The sequence below is a fragment of the Tenrec ecaudatus genome, chromosome 13, assembly GCF_050624435.1.
Source record: "Tenrec ecaudatus isolate mTenEca1 chromosome 13, mTenEca1.hap1, whole genome shotgun sequence".
In the NCBI taxonomy this organism is placed as follows: domain Eukaryota; kingdom Metazoa; phylum Chordata; class Mammalia; order Afrosoricida; family Tenrecidae; genus Tenrec; species Tenrec ecaudatus.
The window spans coordinates 58,362,895-58,368,473 of record NC_134542.1 but is presented as its reverse complement, the minus strand read 5'-3'; positions in this window follow the sequence as shown (position 1 = coordinate 58,368,473).

Sequence of the window (5,579 nt, the reverse complement as noted above, 5' to 3'; positions counted from 1 at the left end):
CATGGGCTTAATTGTGGATCCAAGTATCCAAATCTTTTCCCATTTACTGAAGTATCTTAGTTTCATCAATTCAATACTATTGCTTCGTGGCCATATGTTGTCTGTCTCCAAAATGGTTGAATATTGGCTAATTATTTTTGTTACAGTGACTGTATTCTTTCCACCTTCTTTTGATGCTCTTTGTATCTTTTAATATTTGATATATAGAATCTTTCAGTATTGAAATGAGAGGTTTGGATTTTTTAACTCAGTTCTTTGGGATTGAGAAATGCCGAGGTGTTCTTTCATTGTGGCTTTCTAACCCCGTGACTTTGGCCATTCCATCATGGTACTCCACTTTTTCTTTGTGTTTTCTTTATTTCCTGGTATCATGGATTGAATTCTGTTTCCCCAAAATATGTGTGAACATGTTGGGGCCATGATTCTCAGTAGTTTGTCAGTTATGCACATATATAACTTGGCAGGTCAGCGATGGTGCAATCATCTCCTATAATCGATCTCATCCGATCAACCCTGATCTAATAAAAAAAGGAGTAGGGTGGGATGCTGCACCCTTAACTCAGGTCCTCATGAAAAGGGAGTTTCCATGGTATGTGTATGTAACTTTTTATCTTAAAAGATAGCAGAGGAGGGTGACATGGCCCAAGAGAGGAGGTCTACTACAACCAGAGAAGAAGAGCCAGGATGGGAGAGTATCCTTTGGATCTAGTGCCCTTGCTCTGGGAACCTCCTAGACCCAGGGTCAGATTGATATCAACACACATATTCAAGAAACACTGAGCTCACAGATATGGAACTGAGACAAGGACCTTTCCCTGGTTTGGACACAGAGAGATTATCTTTCCCGAGCCGGTGCTCTGAGTTCAGACTTCTGGTCTCCTAATTTGTGAGATAATTTGTGTTTGTTGAAGCCATTTATTAGTGGGATTTCTGTTAAATAACTAAGACACATATTTTGCTTTGTTTCCCCCCACAACCTTTTGCTTTCTTTAAATATTATGTTCTTCCACAACTTCTCTGGTCCTGAGTCATTAGTTTTCAATATGCCAAATTTTGACCATCTTGAATGGCCTCTAAATTCTAGTGTGATACATTCAAGGTGTGCTTAGACTCTCAAGGACTACTTTAATTTTCATCAGCTTCCTTCTGGATGAATAAATTATGCTTGGCTTCCTAGTCAGCCCCTGGCCATATTCTGATGATCTTAAGTTTCTCTTTCATCTCCTTTCACAGATGTAGTTGATTTAATTCCCATCTAGTCCTCCGACGTGACTCTCATGTATAGTTGTTGTTTATGTTGTTGAAAAAGATATTTGCAATGAGTAAGGGTTGTCTTGTAAAACTGGATCCTGCCATCTGCTGTACAGTTTGTATCATCAAGACCATCTCTCTCAGTTATTGATCCTTCTTAATTTCCAGCTGTCACATTCAAATCACTAGTAATTATCAGTGCATCTTGATTGGCTTCTGATCAACTTCAGATTACAGAAGTTGAATTTGGAATATTACTCTGTGGAAATTATGACTTAATATTTCCCCCCTAAAAACTTCATTTCATATGATCAGAAGAAATCATCTCTGAAAGTAAGAATGAAGTCTACTTTTCTTCTGAAAGAGAAAAAAAATTAATGTATCTGTCCACTTACCTTTTTTGGTGACACACATGTGTGCCTACAAACACATTTGGACCTTCCATGTAAGAGTCAAACCCTATCAGTGACAACTCTTTGCTTATCCAAGTCTTCTCTGTGTATTTTTGCTGTGTACCCCTTTTCTATTGTTAGCACCCACTTTACTAGCAGACTTCTTTCTATTGCTTAGCTGGGTCAGGTGCTCTCACTCTGCAAGAGTTTAACCCGAGAAACTTATTGTTATTAATATGCTAAGGGCCACACAGGAGAAAGATGAGTCTTTCTGTGCTGTACAGGGTTACAGTCTTGGAACCCTACAGGGCAGTTGGGAACTTTCCCATAGGGCTGCTGTGGATCACAATGGGCTCAATGGCAGTGAGACTGAAGGGTAACACGCTTTTGAGCTTTAATATATAATTTTATAATTTGCCTTTGGAAATGGTCCGTGCTGGGCAGAAAAAGAAAGGAATTAAATAGGCTGGGGGAGGAGGTTACTTTGGATGCTTGCAGGGTCTGGCATCGGTCATTCAGGGCATATTGCTATGCATAACATCTGGTGACTGTGGAAAATGTCTGGAACCACTTGTTGCTCCGATGGGGAAAGGCAGGGCTTTCTGCTCCAGAAGGAGTTGTAGTCTCGGAAACTCACAGGGGGCTGTGCTAGCCTGTCCTAGAATGATGTCAGGCTCACTCTGAGTCAGCACTAACAGTGAAGTTTGGTTTTGGCTTGGTATACTAGGATACCATGGAGAGAAATGTGGCCGAGAGGGCACTGGTGACCAAGTTTGATTAGGATCATATGCAAGGTGATCTTGGGAAAATATCCACAGCTAAACAGAGGTTTAGGCAGACAGGCACCGTCACCTGTAGAATAGTATCAAGGACAGTGGAGCAGTGGGACCTCCCAGACGATGGGGACTACTTGTCCCTGCCCCACAAATTCTAGAAAGACCTAAGATTCAAGTGCTGCCACTTGGCAGATGGAGGCAAACTAAGGGTAGAATGCTTTTCAGGATCTACAAATAATGGTCTTGCTGATACGGGAATTATATATACACCAATCCTAAAATTATACATATTATATATAACTGAACTTCTTAGAATAAATACACAGAATGTCAATGAAGTAAAAAAAGTATTTAAATATTGTTCTTATTTATATGGTTCAAAGCTGGACATCTTTGTAGAGAACATTCTATGTAGCTTTTATTAAATAATTTATAAATATTGTATTTTTAAAAGTCTGTGTAAAACCAGTATTCTTCATGTTGAGGACACAGAAATGTAATCTAAGTGGAATGTGGATGATAACAGGATAAAAAGAACTAAGTCTCAAAGAGGACGCTTCTGAAACAGCAGAATAGGGAAATAGACATATAGAATAAATAAAATATGAAGGAAAAGAAAAAATAATCACGAGCAAGTACCCAATGCTAGCTATAGTATGCATGACATTATTTTAGAATTAATTTTATTTGCTTCACATCCATAAAATAAAGTCTTGCAATTTGGTTGAAATTTAATAAATATAATATTCAATTTCTGTATTAATCCGGTGTTATTGTTTGCCATATTAGGCTTTCATTTCTCTCTTCCTATTCAGATCAGCAGGAAAGGCATATTGTTGAGAGCTAGTTTGGGCCCATTCTATTGGTGTGTTTTATTATTTATAATGGATTTATTTCCCCCAGTACTTTATGGAACTTAGTAGGTGGTGCCTTAGAAATAAGGTGATTGTTGCTTCCTGGCTCCCTGCAGAGATGACTTGCAGGGACAATTAATTCATCATATCAAGGGCATGGGGATGGTGAATGTCGTAGAGCTTGTATTAAGGATTATCTCTCAAATAAGAGCTGCAGAGGGGAATGTTGAAGCAGCTTAATGCATTTGCTCAAATGGTGTCAATGAGATTATAGTAATTGGAATGAAACCTTATTGAACTGTTATAAAGTAGCAATGAGACACTACTGTAAATAGAGGAGTTAAAAATGTAGAGTCTAGGAGTTTGATGGGACAATGATTTAGTCCAGCTGCTTCCTAAAATGTTGATGGTTCAACCTTCAGAAGAATGAGTGGCTATTCGGGAGAATGGCCTGGAATCTGCTCCTGTGAATACTTTATGGCGATAGAAGGAGATAGAGCTTACAAACCCCACGGGGCAGTTCTCTGTCACGTGAGGATGCTGTGAGTGGAAATCAGCTGAAAACACAACAATACATTTAATTACAGATTCGTGGCAGCAGAATCTGCCATGTTTCTGTCAATTTGTGTTGCTGTGATGCTGGAAGCTATGTCACTGGTATGTCAGGTGCCAGCAGGGCCACTAGAAGTGAACTGGTTTCAGTGGGGCTTCCAGATTGAGAGCAGATGAGGAAGAAGGACTAGGCTGTCTATTTCAGAATAGCAGTCACTGAACCCCCTATAGATACTTGGATACATTTTAAGTTATTGAAAACCTAATGAGGAGAAGCAAAGCATTTTTGGAGACAGCACCAGAAAATAAGCAGCACATTGACAGGGGCCTGCCAGAGGTTCAGGCTCGATTCAGAGGAGGACATGGATCACTGACATCCAATAGTTCTTGGCTGAAAGCAGACAATACCTCAATACCTGAAAGATGTTTACTGGTGTTACATTGACTGTTCAAAGGCATTGGACTGTGTGCACCATCACAAATTATGGTCACCCTCTAGAAGAATAGGATTCCAGAACACTTCATTGCGCTCCTGTGGATCATGTGCCTGCATCAAGAGGCAGCAGCTCAAAGAGAACAAGGGAATAACCGATGCTTTAAAATCCGGAGAGGTGTGCATTAAGGTTGTACCCTCTCACTGAACTAACTCAATCGTTATGCTGAACAAATCACCAGCGACACTCGATTATATGAAGAAGAACGTGACTTGATAATCAGAGGAAAGCTTATTCCCTTCCTGTGATATTCAGATGATACAACCTGACTTGCTGACGTGAGGAGGACTTGAAGTACTTGCTGATGCAGATCAAGGACTGTAGGCTTCAGCAGAGATTCCAGCTCGATGTCCACAAAACCAAAATCTTTATAGCTGGACAAATAGGTAACCTCATGATAGATGGAGAAAAAAAATCAAAGTTGTCAAGGATTTTGTCTTGCTTGTATCCACAATCACCGTTCATGGAAGCAGCAGACAAGAGATCAAAGGACACACTGCATCAGGTATATCTGCTGCACAAGACCTGTTTAACGTGTTAAAAATCAAGGATGTTATTTTGAGGACTACTGTTTGCCTGACCAAAGCCTTGTAATTTCCTCATAGGCGTGTGAAAGTTGGACCAAGTGTGGAAGACCAGAGAAGAACTGATGCATTCGGATCATGGTGCTGGTGAAGAATACTGAAAGTACGTGGACTTCCAAAAAGACAAGCCACTCTGTCTTGGAAGAAGGACATGCTTCCGACAAGCAAGGATGGGGCTGTGTTATCAGGAAAGACCCGTCTCTGGAGATGGGCATCATGCTTGGGGAAAGGGAGGAGCAGTGAAAAAGAGGAAGGTCCTTAACAAGCTGGATCGTCACCGTGGCTCAACGAGGGGCTCCAACGTCAGAACGATTGTGAGGCTGGGCAGGACTGGGGAGTCTTTTGTTCTATTGCGCACAGGGTCTCTATGAGCCAGAACTGACTCGATGACCCCTCTCAACAACCACAGCCGCAGAAGGACCATAGCGACCCCACGTACAATACCACTAAATATTGCCTGTACCCGCACTATCTTCACAATTTAAATCAATACAGTTATAGAGTTAAACTTGATAATAAAGTTATTATAATATATAATAGCTTAATAATAAAGTCAGCTTGCGCCTGCCCTTGCAGCCACTGTGTCAATCGGTTTTGTTTTATTTTGCATAAAGTTGCTATGAGTTGGAAACTACTTGATGGCATCTAACAGCAGAGAAGCCAGTAGTTTTTTTAT